At 39.5% G+C, this 19,038-nt stretch overlaps 1 long non-coding RNA gene across 4 annotated transcripts; it reads left to right on the top strand.

The window, feature by feature from the left end:
• The first annotated feature begins 5,227 nt into the window (after window positions 1–5,227).
• LOC118916545 (uncharacterized) lies at window positions 5,228–18,128 on the top strand. 4 transcript variants are annotated; one of them, XR_005026432.2, is made up of 5 exons: window positions 5,228–5,640; window positions 6,651–6,714; window positions 7,265–7,471; window positions 10,947–11,019; window positions 17,548–18,128. It is a non-coding gene; the product is annotated as an uncharacterized LOC118916545 (long non-coding RNA). The 4 variants fall into 4 exon arrangements; XR_008994589.1 differs by lacking the exon at window positions 17,548–18,128 and adding an exon at window positions 15,540–16,480; XR_008994588.1 differs by lacking the exon at window positions 17,548–18,128 and having other exon boundaries at window positions 5,237–5,640; window positions 10,947–13,012.
• Window positions 18,129–19,038: the final 910 nt, after the last annotated feature.

Genomic DNA, 19,038 nt, shown 5'->3' on the forward strand with positions numbered 1-19,038 from the left:
TTTTAACACAAAAATATATAATATGCCTATGACTATGTTCATTTAAATGCAACAGCAAGGATATATAGAACATATTAAGTATGTAACAAGGAAAATTAAGTATAAGAATACAGAAATAATGGATAAAGAAGATGTGGTACATATATACAATGGAATATTATTCAGCCATAAGAAGAAAACAAATCCTACCATTTGCAACAACATGGATGGAGCTAGAGGGTATTATGCTCAGTGAAATAAGCCAGGCGGAAAAAGACAAGTATCAAATGATTTCAGTAATCTGTGGAGTATAAGAACAAAGAAAAAACTGAAGGAACACAACAGCAGCAGACTCACAGAACCCAAGAATGGACTAACAGTTACCAAAGGGAAAGGGACTGGGGGTGGGGGGGTGGGAAGGGAGGGATAAGGGGAATAAGGGGCATTACGATTAGCACACATAATGTAGGGGGTTGGGGGCACAGGGAAGGCAGAATATACAGAGAATACAAATAATGATTCTATAGCATCTTACTATGCTGATGGACAGTGACATTAATGGGGTATGTGGGGGGAACTTGATAACAGGGGGAGTCTAGTAACCATAATGTTGTTCAAGTAATTGTACATTAATGATATCAAAATAAAAAGTAAAAAAAAAGAATAAAGAAATACATGCAACCTGGGTTGATGTAGGCCATGACTACTGATTGGGAGGACATTCAAAAGGTAATCACAAATAAATATTGTTAGTTTTATACTTCACTGGAGAATGATAAACCTTGCACTGCAACTAAGTTATTAAAACAATATGGAGTGGGCCTTGCTGCCTGGAGTAAAATATGTTGGCATTTCACTGCCAGGTGAAATTATAGGTCACAGTCCTCTATTCCCTGACATATTTATTCAAACAATATTTACTGAGTGCCCAACAGCTGGTAGCAGGTAGCTGTAAACAGCGCTCATGTGTGTGGTTCTTATTGTGGGTTGTCATCATGGAATTGGCAAGGTCTTGTTATATTCTGGGGGCTGTAACATAGGCAGAAGGTAACTATGTGGATTTCAGTGTAAAATGCTGTTTGCAGAGGACTGGAGGGGTCCCATGGCCTGAACTTGCTACATAGCAATACAAAGGGAGAAGCTACTTTCCTTTGGTAAATTTGGTGGTCCTGGTTTGACATGAGAAGGATTCAAAATAAATACAGCAGGATCCCTTATTATCTCTATGTCTATCTCCTCTGACACTTCAGCTTATCATTAGCAACCACACATTGTCAGTTAGTAGGCTATGAGAGGGGGCAGCGTTTCTCTACAACGTGGCAAGCTACATTTAGAATTCAACAGGAGCTCAGAAGGTAAGAAATACGTTGAGTTAGGTTAGGAAGTCTTTACAGAGCTGAGATTTGCGTCGGAGAAAGGATGGACATTCTAGGAAACAGAAACAGCATAAGCAAAAGTATAGAAGTGTTGAAAATAATTGTTTTGTTCAAGGACTGGAAGTGAGCAGTCTGACGTGGCTAGAAAATAAGGAAAAGAGCCTAGGAAAATAATTGTTAATGTCTTTAACGATGGAAAAAAACCACCTTACTCCAAAAAAAAAAGCATAGGACTAGGCACTAATACGACTGCCAATACTTCTGCTCTGTGTTCAGTCTGAAATGACAGAGAAATGTCATGGAAAGCAGAAATGCTCCACCTCTGTCTTTGATCAGCTGTTGGACCTTGATCAAACACCCCATCCATTTGTACCTCAGTGTCCCCAACTTTAACAAAAACAAGGGAAGCTAAATAATCTCCACGGATCTTTTCAATGTAAAAAATGCAGTGATTTTCAGAGACATAGAATGAGAAAAGTACCTTAATATATAGCAGAGGTTTATTGAAGCAACTTGTGTTATGTTGTAATCTACACAGCACGTTGGAGACGTAAGACTGAAACTAGAACAGAGGATTGCTAGGGCAGCAGAAATGCTCTTCATGGCACTAGAATGATGGAGACATGTCATTATACATTTGTCCAAACCCATAGAAGGGCGGGAACCACCAGGGACACAATGGACTGTGAGGGATCATGGCGTGTCAGTGCAGGCTCATCAGTGTTCTTTGGGGAGAAGGTGCTAGAAACTCCTGTGCTGCCATTCTGCTGATGTCCCTCTGTCCAGAGCCCTGCAGGTTTCCTTCTCAGCATCCCTCCAAAGAAACTAATATTTGGGTACCATCACCTCTGGAGCGAGTACAGAAAACTGCATTTTAAGCAAATATCCCAATTTACTCTGAGACAAAGAATCCATGGGCCACACTGTGAAAACATTTGAAGGACAAAGGCTTCAGGTCACACCCACCCCTTCATCTTCAAGATTTTGCTTGTTTGATAGTACAATAATTCCTGACCTAAACACAAATACTAACAGAACAAAGAATAACAAAATTATTCCTTATTGAAAATACATCAGGACACCCTCCCTCTGTTGAAGCCAACTAAGCATTCTCTGTCATTAAATATGATTGCTGAAGTGGCCTCAACTGAGAACTAGCCAAAACCATTATTGCTAAATTGCTAAAATCATTAACATTGTTGAAAATAGGAAAGAGAAACGGGCTTTTCAGGCAAGGAATTAATAAGGGAGATGGCTTCTACCAGGGGTGATTCCTTACATCAAAAGAAGTTTGACAAAAAAACCTCAAAGCAAAAGCTTGGCATAACCACCACTTCCTATCTTCTAAATAGTGACACAGTATAGAGCATTTCTTTAAAATGTGGATCCCACATTAACACTACTGACACCACTCAGAACCTTTCTAGCCTACTGAGTGAGAAACTCTAGAGATCAAGCCCAGCAACTTACATTTTAACAAGCTTTGGCAGGATTCTTGTGATAAGAGTAGTAAGTGCTGGCAAGGATGTGGGAAAATTGCAACCCTCGTACACTGATGGTGAGAATGCAAAATGGTATTCTCTATGGGAAACAGTTGGAGGCCAAAAATTTAAACATACAACTACCATAGGATCCAGCAATCCCACTTCTGGGTGTTTATTCTCCCCCCACTCTACAGAGATCTGCTGTACAACATTGTACCTATAGCCAACAACTTGCTGTATTGTACACTTAAAAATTTGTGAAGGGAGTAGATCTCATGGTAAGCATTCTTTGATAAAATAAAATGAAATTTCAAAAATGCCTCCTGGTGACTGTGGTGCAGGCTAACGTTTGAGAACCTCTAGTGTAGGGAGCAGTCAGGGCATTGCTATTTCTGTATCACACAGCCCCTAAATGTAAGAACAGCCAAACTCAAGCAGTCATGGGAAAGAATATAAGCAACACCGAGGAAAAAATCTCCAGCACAACTCAGATTTGCATGAGGGAGTCTGGTTATTTCCAGACACTATTCGACGCACTAACCTTTTATATCCCGCTGCACCACCTCTGCTCTTTGTCTCCCTTCTACTGGAAAAAATCCTTCCATTCCATTTAACTGGCATTACAGTTTACTGTGTTCAGTTTACACAAATGTGTTCCTACACATTATCTCATTTGATCCTCATAGTAATCCATGCAATAGGTCGAGATTATCCCCACTTTATAAATGAGACAACTGAAATGGAGAGATTAAGAGATTTACATGAAATTACACAACTCTTAATTAGCAGATGCAGAACCTAAATTCTAGACCCTTGCTCATTCCCTACCCATGCTGCCTTTCTGTTGACTGCAGTTGCCTACGTTCAGGAAATTCCTGCCCACTAGATGGCAGCAGCGTCCTTCCCGCCGCTGGGACAACCATAAAACGTCTCCGGATAATTGCCAGTGTTCCCAGAAGAGTGTGAGGGAGAATTGCCTCGGTTGGGAACAACTGATTTAGTTTAAATTGCCATCAGAATGACCTGGAGAGCTTCTTAAGCTTCAGGTGGCTGCGCCCCGCCCCCAGAGTTTCTGGTCAGTAGGCGTGGTATGTGATGGGAGAAGGTGCCTCTAAGTTTCCAGATGATGCTGATTCTGCTGATTCGGGTACCCCGCTTTGAGAAACCCCCATCTAAATGACCTGTGAAGTGAGAAAGCATATGCCTAAAAGGTATGTTTACTATTTAACACATTTCATCACCAAGAAATGAAGAATCCGAACAAGTGAAGACCGTCTGGACAGCAGTGCCTTCCCACACATCCAAGCTGAGGCTGAAGCTCAAAGGAGGTTTCTGTTATTATTAACACATAGCCCTTGAATATTATTTAAACAAAAATGCTCTTACACTGCTAAGTGAGAAACCCAAATACTACTTGCTTACCACACTTCTTTATGAAATTTTAAAACTTACTAGACTTCCTAGTCTCCCTTGGTATAACAGATCGATGACACTCTAGTTCTTTTTCACCTCCCACAATACCAGAGACAACAGGTCAGATCAAGGCTAAAATGAATAATACTCTCCTCAGATTACAGACGGGATCACTTTTATAATGAATTTAAAATACTCTCTGTGAGAAACACAGACAGAAATCCTGAAGTCCTGGGTACAGAATTTTATTTTGGTACATGTCAATACTCAGAAAATAAAACAAATTTGTTTCTGGGGATAGAGGATTTTATTTTGTTACTTCCTGGATTCTAAGTAACTATTAATATGTTTCATTCAATATATACAAATTATACCTTCTCAGTTTATTTTTAAATAGATTTTTTAATTATTTTAAAGACTTTTTTGTTTTATAATAGAAATTCATTTTGAGAGTTGTTTTAAAAGGAAGATTGTCTTTCTTCAAAAGAATGAGTTGGCTGTTATTCAAAGATGCTCAAGTTTACAGTGCTAAGGAAATTGTCCATAGTAAATACTTTAAAGCAGTAGGAAGATTGGGCAAGGGGAATTATCTCCTATAATGTACATTTCATGGCCGCTATAGATAGTCCGGCCTCAACTCTGCCCAGCAAGCCGGTTTTCAAGGAGTGCTGGTCATCTGAAAGGTTTAAAATAAAACATCTCTCTAAGCTCTTGATGCTTAAAGCATGGTTGTGGGACCAGCAGTGTCAGCATCCCCCAGGAATCTGTTAGAAATATATATATAGAGTCTCAGATCCCTCCCCAGACCTGCAGAATCCGAGTCTGCCTTATAGCAAGATGCCCAGGAATTCACGTGCATTAAAATCTGAGATGCATTGTGTCAAAAGTTCAGAAATAACAAGAGCAAAACTGATGAATAACCAGAGTAGTAATTAGTAAAAGTTTATTATGCACACACCAATATGATAGTTTGCAGACCAGGAGCCCTCAAACCAAAACATGGGTGGGCTCGGGTCTGTCATTACAAAGCAGCTGATGGAAGGAGACTACATTGACAGGGAACTGGTCAGCGGTTGCCTCATATCAACCGTGGGAAACAGTTCAAGTTTTGCTTAGGATTTCCTGAGGCATAAGCGAGAAATGACCTATGTCAAGTCAGTCTTGCCAAATGTGTATGACGAAACTGGTCTTGTCTGCTCAGGGAATTTTCAAGTTTGGTCTTCATTTGTTTCTGATGCTAACAATTGCCTAGATAAAGCTTGTGATTCTTCAGAATAAAGTCATTGAACAGCAAAAACTGGGAGACTAGAAAACGCCAGAACCAATTCCCTTCATAAATTAAAGAAAACCGTATGTAGTCCAGAAGTTCCCAAATGTTCAGCTTTAAGGTATGTTAGAACTGTTTCATTGAAGATACATCATAAATGTAAAACTGACTTTTCTGAATTTAAAATAACTAAATAATTGATATGGGGGTGTGTCCATAAATAAATGTTACTTTTTCTTTTCATCTGTGCTTTTTTCTAATTAAAAAAATAAAGGCTACAGCTGAGATTTACACTAGAGAATATCATAGTTAACAGAATTCTTAAGATCAGATCTTATTGCAGACAAAATTTGCTTTAGAATTTGAATCTAGGTGATTTTCTGATTAATTTTTTATGTACTGAACAGCTAATTGACCAGATTTCATTCAAACAAGCAAGCTGGCAATCCAATTTTTATTTCCTTGTTAAAATATTACTTCATAGATATTTTTCTTCCTCTATATTTTTTAAATGATATTCAGTAGGTCAGTCACACAGATGTCTAAACAGATATCATATTTTGAAGTCATTATGATAGTGATTGTTGAGGAAACAATTGCTTTATTTCTTCCACCTTAATAAAGAAATAAAGTGATGTTTGTGTAATGTGACTAGAAGTTATTTTACTTTGTTGATGCTAATTTAAATACAACAAATACATTCTGTTGCAGAATATAATTTAACATTTAAAACTAATGTTAACTAATGTTTAAAACTGCAAAATTCCTTTGCAGATATCTTAACATTTAAAAACTAAGCACTCTTATTTGAAAGGGTAATGACACAGAGCAAAGGTCTTATAATTAATGAAATTTTTAATATAAAAAAATAGCAAAATGATTCAAGGCAAAAAGTAAGGAAAATTTGCCATTTTTTTTCTTTTAAATGAATGCACTGTATATTCCATTTAACTAGGATATAAATGTGAAACGGGTTGTTCAATCAAAGCTTTAATTAATGGCTTATTTGTTCGACAAAATGCTGTCTTTGCCTTGCTGGGTATGAACAGGTTGGTCTGAATAATTTTTTTTTTTAGTTTTTTTTTCAGGCAAAATTTAGTTTCAACACTTCACAATTTCTCTTCTCCCCAGATGCCTGGTGACACCAATGACAACATCAACTCCGCCATCAACTAGCGACCACCGGAGATATCAGGTACATGCCTATGGACTGGATGCTAGCTTCCCAAAATGAAAAGTGTGTCTTCCAGGCGGTCTTCAACTGTCTGCTGCACCAAGGGAAGGGCCTCAAGGCCTGACTCCCCGTCCTCTTCCCTCTGGGAATCATCCATACAGACCTGAGATTCAGACCACTTTTTCAGAGCCAAAGAGACTCCTGAACCCCTGCAATTATGAGGCTCCCGTTACAGCGAGAAGCCCAGTCTCACAACCATTATTGCCACATCAATGGTTCAGCGGCTTCTTTTTCTTGGCTCCTTATCGTTTAGTCACAGAAAGTGAATCTAATCCCTTCAAACATATCAATCAGGAGAGGAAACCCAAGACAATTACCTGGGTGACACGACGCTGCAGCGGTCTTCGCCTAACAGAAAAAAAACAGACTTGGCAATTATTTTATCAGAATTAAAGTAAGTCATTAGGGCATTACAATACCCAAAGTGGATTTTATCTTGAATTAGCCATTTGTGCAGACCATTCAACCTAACTTAAACAAATAATGCTTAACCTACATCTCCCCAGTACAGCTTGAATATACTCAGACTCCATTGTCTGAGTAGTTGAGGGAAAATCATTTGTCTTAAACCGTCTACACGAGTCCCTGGCTGGTCTGCTTCCCACCGGGAGAGGCGACGCTCCGCTCAGCATCCCCCCGCCACAGGAATCCACCGAGGAGCCGGCCACAGCGTCAGCACCGACTAACGTGGCATGGGAGTCCTGGTGCTGTTTAACAGGTAAATATTTCAAAGACAGTCACGGGAATTTTTTAAAGACAAACCAAGATGAGAAAAGTACATCTGTCTTTATTTTGCTTGTCTTTATTTTGTTTCACCAATACGTGGATTGAACACGATGTGTCACAAACTGTGCTCATAATATGGACACAAAAGCGAGTAAGGTATAGCCTATGCCTTCAAATATTTCACGCTGTAGTAGGAAAGACAGACAAGAAAACTACCAGGCCCTGCAGACGGCGGCCACAGCTATGCACAGAATGCCCACGTAGCTTTAAGACTGGACTTGGAGGTTCTGAAAGCGCTCTGGGCAAGGGGTGGTGGAGGGGGGTTCGGGCTGAGCTGAGAAGTGGGGAAAGATCTCGAAGATCAATGGCAAGGTACAGAAGCTGTGTAATTAGCCTTCAGGCTTTCACAGCAGTGATTATAAAGGGGTATCACTTATGTATTGACATAGCTAATTCATATTTTAAGAAGGGAGAGTACACATAAAGGGATTTAAACACAACCTTAAACCTGAGGTTTGTTTGAACATCTTAATTGTACCCTTTCAATATTTAAAGCCCAAGTTAGCCTTATTATGTGTCATGCTTCTGTGTTTATGAATCTCCCAATGCTGTTTATACTAAACACTTTATTTCTTAAAAAACTGACAGTCTCCTATGTTTAAGTCTCTCAGCCTCTAAAGAGCTCCTCCCACCCCTCAACACAGTGTTTCTCTACATTTCTCTGCTCCCTGAGGTTAATAATAATGAGTCAATGTGAAACCACAGAATACTTCAAATTACCCTAGAAATGAAAAATCTCTATTACTGTGGTTAAATAATCCCTCTACAGAAAAAAAGGAGAATAATTTAGGGCTGCTAACAACTTTAAGCAAAACAATATCCCAAAATGTGGTTTTCTTTTATTTTATATCTCTTCAACTCCCATTAGTATTTTCTCAGGTGTAAGGAAATTTTAACATTTTTTTAATATACCTCAGGTTTAAGGCCTTTTAACATTATGTTTCTGAGTGAAAGATAGCCACCTACCTTGTATCTTTTTATAATAAATAGACCAACAAGGACTGTAACAGCCTTAGGACATAGTCCAAGGGAGAAAGCCTTGTGATAGAGGCAAATAGGACCAGAATACAAGCAACAACTCCAGAAAAACTCAAAAAGTAGAAAACTTGCCAATTATATGAGAGCCTTGTGAGAGAATATTTTATCAATATGAGAACATAGAGTATTGGTATTCTAATGGAGCAATAATGATATTTGCATCCACACAGAAATACTTCTATACTCTTTCTATATCAATTTATATGCATAGATAACAGTACATGTATACCATACATTATATACATTAGACATATATACATTATATATAATGCATGTGTGTATATGTATATAATCATATATATATATGTATGTGTGTGTGTATATATATATCACTGTCCTGTCTCTTAGCAGTTGCCCAGAAAAATTTTACAGATTTTTATAATTAAACAGTGAGGTTTTTTTCATGAAATGTTTATCAAAGCTTTGTGACTACAGTAATAAGATATTGCTTCAATAAGCTCTTAAAAATTTTTAAACCATCTTCTCACATGAAACTTTCTACAGTATATCTCAACCTCAAATTTATTTTTAAATTTTGGAAAATATGGTTGTCTTATATCACTAAAAAAAAAAATGCTTGAAGATTAAAACTTTGACTTCAGAAGTTGTATGCTTAGCCATTTTTTAATGTTTTCAATTATTTCTTTTTGACATGTGGGTGATTTCCTGAGAAAAGCTTGAAACACTTTCCAAAGGCATTCAATTTTTTTTTTACACCCACTGTATATGATCATTGTTGCCTAGCTAGCAGTCATTCCCTTGCTGTTCCTCCCTCATAGACCCCCAAATTCCTATGGATGTCTTTCCCTGGGCAGCCAGGGCTCTCCAGGGACAGCTGGCTTCACCCCATCCCAGTATAATCTCATTATCCTTAGCAACTGGCTCAGGATTCTAACCTTTGGGAGACCGGGGTATAGTCTGCAACAGACATCACACTACCGGGCTGGCGACGAAGCTGACACCAGGGATTTCAGAGCCACTGAACCAAATCCTGAAATCCACCTTGCCTCTGGACATTCCGTTATGGTCACATCATAAGTGTCCATAGTGTTTGAGTTGGGATTTCTGTTATTTGAAGCTGAGAAAGTCCTAAAAGCTACCAAAATCATGAGGGTTTCACTTAAATCATGTTCAAACTAATCTCTTCCACTAAGTGTTTTTGTTTTCTAAATAAAAGCTTTTGTAAGTACAACTACTATAGTAAGCCATTATAGATGGGAGGAGAAAAGGTCACAACTGCGGACCTTCTTAAAAGAGCCCCTCAAAGTGATCCCTTCTCCCTTCTGCCATTTGAGAACCCAGCAAAACGATATCTATCCATGTATCTGGAAGTGCATCTTCACCAGACACCCAGTCTCCTTGATCTTGGACTTCACAGCCCCCAGAACTGTGAGAAAAAATGGTGGTTGTTTAGAAACCATCCAGTATTTGGTATTTTGTTATAGCAGCTTGAATGGACAGACAGGAGGATACAGCTTCCCTGAAATAATTTGTCATGTTTCCACTCATCCAAAAGTTTTAAGTGTTCCATTTCCATGATTAACAGAAGGAAAAAGGAGAGACTATAAAGTGACAGCTTGAAAACATACCAGAGCTGCAGGTTATTTGGGTTCCTGAAAAGATAGATTCAAACATACTTGTAGTAAATTGGGTCCTATTTTGAATGCATGGCAGGGAGGATGAGGGCTGCTTAGTGATTTAGTGGTTATGCCTCCGGGGCTAGTTTTGGACAAATATTGAAAGCCTCGTCTACCTCAGACACTGGGTTGAGGGCTTTCACATGTGACCTCGCAAAATCTCCCCACATCTGTACGGTAAAAAAAAATATGACCATCTTGCAGATGAGGAAAATGAAGGGGGGTGGGATTTAATAACCTGCATAAGTCACATGGAGTAAACAGAGCCACGAGCCTGGCCCTAAAGTCTGTGTTTTTGATCACCAGACTAGATACCTTCTGAGGTGGGTAAGAACAAAAGAAATTTTTAATAGTTACTAGATTCCTATTGCTCTATAACAAATTATCACAAATGTAGGCTTAAAACAATGCATGGGAGGCCCCAAATCTGAAATCAGTTTCGTTGGAGTAGAGGCGGGGTGTCAGCCAGGGCTTCCATTTTCCCCACCCTCCGCCCTTGTCTCTGCCCTTGTCTGTGCCCCGAGCCCATTCCTCCAGCGTCTCTCACTGGCCCACTACAACAGCTCTGGGGGTCCAGGCCCCGATCCCTCCCAACGCTGGTTAGTCTCCCATGTGCCCCCAGCTTGATCTCACACATGGACCACGATCTATCCTGCCCCCACTCTCTGGCCAACACACTGCTGTTGGTTCCATGTTCCATTTCAGAAAGACCTACCCATCTTCTTTTCATAGGAACTGTTCCCAGTGGGTGCTCCGGCCTCTCAGCCGCCTGCTCTCCCTGTGAGCTGCACAACTCTGCCCCCTGGTAGGCTCTCAGAGCATACCAGGCCCTGTCATGATTCTTCATGTGTCTATGTTTTCACTTGTTACATGGAAAGATATTCATGATTTCATACTTTATTGATGAGACTCCAAAGGGCACGGCCCCCCTGGGGATGTGGGGGGAATTTCACAATATTTCCAAATTTACAAGGTACTTTCACTTTAATCCAGCCATCCTATGGCTAGTAATTTATACCATGCCCACGTACAAAATAACATACATAGAAGATCACTCATTACTGCATGGTTTGTGATAATAAAAGAACGGAAGCAAGCTACATGTTCCCCATTAGAGGATGGTTTAAACCAGGAGTTCTTAGCTAGGGTGATTTATTTTTGGCTGTCACACTGGGGAGGGTGCCCCTGGCATCCAGCAGGTAAAGGCTAGGAAAGCCGCTAAACATTACACACTGCTTAGGACAACCTCCATAACAAAAATTATCTGCTCAAAATTTCAATAGTGCAAGGATGAAAAATTTGGGTTAAACAATCTTTAGCATAATGAATACTATGCAGTCATTTTTTAAAAATAGGACAAGAACGTTCTCTATGTGCAGATATAAAAAGATTTTTAGAATACATTAAGTAGAAAAAGCAAGGTCAGAATAATCTGTATGTTAACTTTTTGTATGAGAAGGAAAATAATGATATACATATATGTGTATATTTGCTTGTGTCTGCATAATGAAAACTAAAAGGATGCATAGAATTAATAAAAATGATTACCAACCAGGATTGATTGCCTTGGAAGGGGAGATGGGCAGAGACATGAGTGGGAGCTACACGTCTCAAAATAAATCTCAATATATTGTTTTAATTTGGAGCCATGTGTCTCTATTACCGATTCAAAACAATACATAAAGACCTGGGACACAAAGATAAAAAAAGACATTTATTGAGAATAAAGGGGTTATATCCTATGTATCTTTGTGTCCAAACTATCTGACCTTATGTCTTCTCTAAAAAGGACACTTAAAGAATTTAATTCCATTCAAACCAAAAGCTTTCACACTATAAAGTACCTACATTAATACATTAATAAGTACTGGGCTAGTTACAAAATTAAATGGAGAGCATAACTTTATAGCCTTTGACCTCATGGAGGTTACAGTCAAATATTGAAACAGACACATAAAACAGTGAAAGAACAATCCAATTCTTTGGGTGACTTAATGAAAGAAATGAATTATTCACTATGATTTTCAGAAAAAAAAATGAGTTAAGCTGTGAGCCATTTATCAACTGCTTCTTTCATTGAACATGAAAATTTGTCGTCTGTTAATTTACAGACATCTGACTCTGATTCATAGTTTTACTATTTGAGCTAGAGGAATGAAGCATAGAATTAAAACAATGACATCATAATACACTACAAACCTAAACCAGACAGGGATGCCCTGGAAATTTAACATCATCCCATCTGGGAAAATGTCATTAAGTACTGAGGGATTGCTGCCCCCCAGAGGTTAATCAAAAACACTCTAAAATAAAAAAGAATGACTCACTGAATTTCAAGAGCCAAACAATTGATAAAAGTAGATATTGGATGGAGCCTTGTTTTATGAGGGAATGAGACCCACACCCACTAATTCTGGAGTTAAAAGAAAGAGAAGGTTGTCAGGAGCTCCTAAGAGTGGAGAAGGGTTTGAGCAAAAGAAAAGTAACGGAAAGTTCTTGCTCATTGCATCCAGTGAACATTGGTGCAACTTTTGAGGGGAAACTTGTTAGCTTGTAAGCTTTTACTTTTTTATTTCTTCCTCTCTGTATTTCTCCATAGATGCTAGTGGGTAACAACAATTAAACATACCTACAGGGCTCTGTGCATGTTTCAATTGTTTAGGAAAAGCTGTGGGGTTTTGTTCTACTCAACAGTAGGCCAAAGGAGGGAAGCCCCCATCAGAATCAACTGTTGAATGCAGTGGAAATGAAAGCTTGCAAACTAAAACTCCCACCACAAAGCTCTTCCTAAAGTAAGGGGCAGAAGGAAGAGAATCTGGGCCCAGAGGGGCCCACTGGGTGTCTAATCCAGCAAAAGTCTGTAAAGCACCCTCCAAAGCATTTTGCTTCCCAAGCCCTTTGGATCGCTTTCCTCTCATTTTTTAAATTGAAGTACAGTTGACATACAATATTCTATTAGTTTAGGTGTATTCAGGTGTACATCATAGCAACTCGATATTTTTAAACGTTATGAAGTGATCCCCAGGGTAAGTCTAGTCACCACACAGTTATTACCACACTATCAACTGTATTCTTGATGCTCTACATTATGTTGCCATGACTTATTTATTTTATAACTGGAAGTTTGTGCTTTTCAAAAGACAAAAAATAACAAGTGTTGGCAAGAAAAGGAAACCTTTGTGCACTGTTGGTGGGAATATACATTGGTACAGTCACTATGGAAAACAGTATGAGGTTCCTCAAAGAATTAAAAATAGAAGTATTATATGATCCAACAATTCCACTTCTAGTTATTTACCAGATGAAAATGAAAACACCAGTTCAAAGAGATATATGCATCCTACGTTCCATGCAGCAGTACTTACAATAGCCAAGATACGGAAGCAACCGAAGTGCCCATTTTAGATGAATGGATAAAGATCATGTGGTACATATACACAATGAAATATTGCTCGGCCACAAAAAAGAATGAAATACTGCCTTTTGCATCAGCATGGATGGACCTAGAGAGAATTACGCTAAGTGAAGTAAGTTAGAGAAAGACAAATACCATATTGTCTCACGTGTGGAATCTAAAAAACAAGACAAACAAACAGAATGAAACAGAAACAGACTCATAGACACAGGAACCAAACTGTTGGTCACCAGAGGGGAAGGGGGTGGGAGTGGGTGGGCACGAAAAAGGTGAAGGGGATTGAGAAGTACAAACTTAGCTTAACAAAGTAAATAAGACTTTTATCTCATTTTAAAGCCCTATCTAATCAGAAATCCTACTAAGTCAAGGAGAACTCAGTTGATGTGCAGTGATCTAGAGTTTAAGTCCCCAAATTCTGCTACCTCAACTGGGAAGGATATATTCAGAGCTAATCAAACTGGAATTCATATGTGAACACTCATTTATGGCTAGACACATTCTTGTACAGGTACACTGTGGGTTAACTAGATGGGAGGTATTGTTTTCTATAAAAAAGAATCTATACATCAAATTACTAACTTATAGGAATTTCTGATTACATGCTCAATAAATGGTAGCTATTATTCTATAGTCATAATTAACCTGCAGCATGTTAGAAATGTAGGATCAAATGAAATTGATAAGCCCAGGTATGTGGTAGAGGCACAAAGGTGCTGCCGGCTGACAGGGATGGGTGATCGATGTCGGCAGGAAATCCGATAGACTTTAGGAATGAATGAGATGAAACCTGACCAAAACTATATAGTTCACTTGAAAAAAATGGCACTCCTAACTTGAAATATTTGTGGAGGTCAAAGATTTAAAATGCATAATGTGCATTCAAGGTTGGTTAACTAGACCATTATGAGAGACTTCTTAACCATAAGAAAATGACTTTAGTCATGAGACGGCACCTCCTAAATATAGGCATGATGATGCCAAGTCTCTATATTCTGAAAACAGTACTTCATTCTAACAAGACATACAATTATGGATACAACTATATCCTTATTCAATTAAAAGCTATGTATCAGTTTCCTGGGGTTGCCATAACAAATTCCCACAAATCTGGTGGCTTCATTTAGCAGAACTGTATTCTCTCTGCCAGTCTGAAGGCCAGAAGCCTCTGAAGACTTGGAGAAAGTTGATCCTTGCAGTTCCTAGTTTCTAGTGGCTGGGCGGTCTTTGGCGGTCCTCGGCCAGTGGCTGCACACCTGCAATGTCTTTCTCTGTCTTCACATAGCCTCTTCCATGTCTCTGTATCAGAGCTCCCCAACCTTTCTCTTACAAAGTCACCTGCCAATGGACTTAGGCTTCCATCCCCCGACAAATCCAAGAAGGCCTTGTCCTGAGATCCTTCACGACGTCACACCTTAGACCCTAGACTAGAGGATGACCCTACTCCTATAGTCACGATCTGCAGTGTGTCTTCCCAGCATGTCCCCTCTTCCTGGCAGCTCCCTGCTTTTATGACCCCACCCCTCGGATTCATCCAAGGAGAGGGTTGTAAGCTAAGCTGGTCTGATGGGATTTCCTTGGGATTTTTGACCCTCTGACTCAGAATACAAAGTAACCCACCCAAACCCACCCATCCCTACATGAAAATCTGAGACATTCAATTTGGTACTAGAAAGAGATAAAGGTGAGTCTTTCTCTGGTGGGGGAAATCATGAGACGAAAACTTCAAGATTTTTTCAGTGATGGCTTTTGTCCCATCCAGTGCAGGAAGTGTGTGGAATGAGAGAGAATGAAGCCAACATACTGAGTAAAGGAGAGTCAAGAACTGGGAAAAAGGCCCCTGGTGGCATTTATGTCCCTGGCTCCAGTTGGTCCTCAGCTACACAGCATCTCTTCTCTTCCGGTTTTGTAAGGTCGATACTTCCCTGGACTCCTGTGGGGCTTGCAGCACTCCCCTACCCAACAGAAGGCCGTCGCATCTTTAGTAGATGTCCTAAGTCAGTCAGAGTCCTGCTGTGCATACCTCACTAAACAGGCATGTTCTGGGGTTCTCGCCATGATTGTGACACCTGCAGGGTGGCTGGGGAAATGAGGAATGGCTGAAGGCACCACAAGTCATAAAGGTGTCTAGTGTGCTTGTGATGCTCATCCTGGTGTTGAGGGAACAGAGCTTCCCAAAGGAGGAAAACTTAACTGCCCCAAATCTGGTAGAAACACCAAAAGGGTATGAAGTAGACTACCAAATAATGAGATGTAAGTCACAGCTACACGCCGATCAGTCTTCTCATGATAGCAAACAAAAACAGCTGAAGCTCCCCTGTCAATATATCTGTTATGCCAACATTATTATTTTAGCCACCACCTACACCTATGATGTGACCACTTACTAGCTCATAAACCCTTTATTGTCACACAGAATAACTCGCATCTAGCACTATGTTCCAGCATTACTATTGCAGATACAAATTAGGGGTAAATTCTCATGTATCACTAAAGCATTAAAACGTGACCTGTTAAAGGTCCCTTATCACATAGACTGGTACACATTCTAAGTCAATGAATTAGTTACTTTATGAAGACTTTATGAGGAGCTTGAATCATCTTTACATTTTAGATATAAAATTTCAGCTTATTGCCAAATACCAAGTATGAAAATCCTCCTTTCTGAGTAAACTTTGTTAGTCAGCGTACTTTTAGGCTGGGAGGTGACTTCTCTAAATGAATACATCCATGTGTGCTCATGATCATCTCAGGAATACATTTTTCAAGCGTTTAAGCTCTCCTCTCTAATAACTTAAACAATTACTATTTTTAGCTAGAAAAAACATGTCCTCACCTTCACATTAAAAAATGCAGTGTGTAAAGTCCCTGGATCCTCCAGGAAGAGATTATAAATGTGAAGCATCTTACTAAAAATGAAAAGAGATGTCTACTTCAGAGTGTACACTGTTCCAATAAGCTGATTTAACGCCAAAGTAAAGACATTTTTAGTATGCTTTCCCAACCGAGACCCAACAGATGCCTTCTCATTTGAGGGGGTGTCACAGGGAATGTCTGAGCAGTCGTCACATATGTATGCTTAACAGAATTCAGCATAAACAATTGGGAAATTGCAGTCTGGTAGGATTTTTATGATATTAGATAGTTTCCTTAGGTATTTTCATACTTAGAAATACGAGGCTGGCATGTTTTCTCAGAATTTCCATTTCTCCAGCCAGGATGGTGCACCACAAAGATGACATCGATCATGCAAATCCTAGAAACCATTAATCATAAATATTTATGAAGTACCTATTGTGCTCAAGGCACTTTGCTCAGAAAATCTAAGCATCTATTATATCAAAGACTTCTTACAACACATGGCAAGTCTTCCTACAGCGCGTGGCTTTGCATCATAGTGCAGAAGAGCTTTACTGCTCATGCATCTGCTGTGGAAGGCATGCCTCCTCCCACCCCATATGGGCACCTCCCTCATCCCTCAACTAAGGAGGCTGGTCATCCTCGGGACGTCACTGAAATGGTCAAATCCGGGGGAGGGCGAGGAAGGTCTCTCAGCAATGAAGGGCTGTGCAGGATTAGAGAAGGCACGGGAACCGTGGATGACAGTCTAAAGGAACATGGCCAAAATTTACAAAAACAAATTTCTGCTGTTCAAGGACTGTTGCTGACACTGTGTGCCTCCCCTCTGCTCAGCGTGCTGGCCCCACGCTGCAGCATCCTGATGGTGGCCTCACATCCAGGGCAGCCACGTCATACTTGTTAAATACTAAAATGAAAATAGTGTTGCCCTGTCTGTTGCTTTCATTACTTCTCCCCCATCTCTCAGCCTGTAATTCTCAGCTATGTGCCTGTTTTGCAAGCATCTTAGCGTCTTATTTTTAAAAGGAAAAAAAAAATCTCTACAAATAATACTTTTTTCAGTCTACCTACTGTGGCAGAAGAGATGGCACTGCTACAGCCAGAGCCAGTGGCCAGGACACACCAGCCAGAGGTGCAGCTGGAAGCCACCTAACAGAAGCCACAAGACCCGGAGGGTCCCGGCAGGACCAGCAAAGAGCCACAGGTGGAATGGTCCGATTTCCTGCTGAAGAAATTGTGGCTCGTATAAATTTTCACCATTTATTGGTGGGAAGCAGTACCGAGGTGGTACCTGAGGACAACAATGCAAGGTGGGGAAACCAGATTTGCAATTACAGAAAAGGAATCCAATTTAGTGGTGTGGAGCATGTGGGGAACAAGGAGTGAGAGTCATATGGAAGCCCAGGGACTAGCTTAATCATTCATTTTTCAGGATAAAATGTATAGATTTCATTTTAAGTGAAAGCAAATTATATTCAATACAGTTCTTTCTTTTACGGTAAATTAGGGCTTAGCATGAACTCTCCTCTCCTCTATAAATGATTTATTTAGCTGAATGAATTAAACTGTAGTTCTGCTCGGTTTACAAATGCAGAGGTTATGGGTTTCAAAAGGTTCAGGGAAGCCATGTTGAGTTCAAAAACAAAAACTTTCTCTGCATTTTATCCTGCGATGCTATGTGGCAGATGTTCCCAGAAAATTTGAAGGAAAACCTCTGTAAGTCTCTCTGTTACTCATTTTTAATAGCCATGTGAATCCAGGTCATTGAAAATGGTTAAAGGAGGACAAATAAAGAATTTTCTTTTCTTTTCTTTTTTTACTCGATGTATAGCATTGTATAATTTTAAGGTGTACAGTATGTTGACTTGATGCACTTCTACACTGCAAAATAATTACCACTCCAGTGTTGGCTAACGCCTGCATGATGTCACATAATTGTGATTTCTTTTTTGTGGTAAGAACATTTAAGCTCTACTCTCTTAGCAACTTTCAAGTTTTAAATCAGTATTATTACCAATAATCAAGGAACTCACTTTCTTAAATAAAAAGGTCTTTGCCAACTTAAGTATCTGGGAAACTATAAATTGAGAGTTATAAAGATTGATCAACTTGAACTAGAGAAAACTCCCACAGACCTTGAAATACTTTTGTGTAGGAGACAAAGAATGCCTCTGACTAATGATCTCACAAGTCCAAATATAGCACTTGAACTGGCAACGGCTACAGGTTCTTTCTTTCTTGTTGGGAGCACTGCTCAGGTCCTAGTTCCTTGGGGGAAATCTCTATTTATGAGCCACCAGATCTAGTATGTCCAATCTGCTTTTAGTTTTGGTGACTGACTGACACCCAGATAACATGAATAGTTTGTACCAGGGAATATATAAATACATTGTGATTTTTGAAGAGCTTTGCCACCATCAGATTTAGAGAAGGAAAAAAAGGAAACATCATATTAATTTCTTAATATTCATGTTTCAATTCAAGGTGAAATTTTTATTTTTGTGCTTCAAGTGAGGTCAATAGGCCATTTAGGTCTGCTTTACTTTCCAAAAT

The sequence above is a fragment of the Manis pentadactyla genome, chromosome 17 (assembly GCF_030020395.1).
Source record: "Manis pentadactyla isolate mManPen7 chromosome 17, mManPen7.hap1, whole genome shotgun sequence".
NCBI lineage: Eukaryota > Metazoa > Chordata > Mammalia > Pholidota > Manidae > Manis > Manis pentadactyla.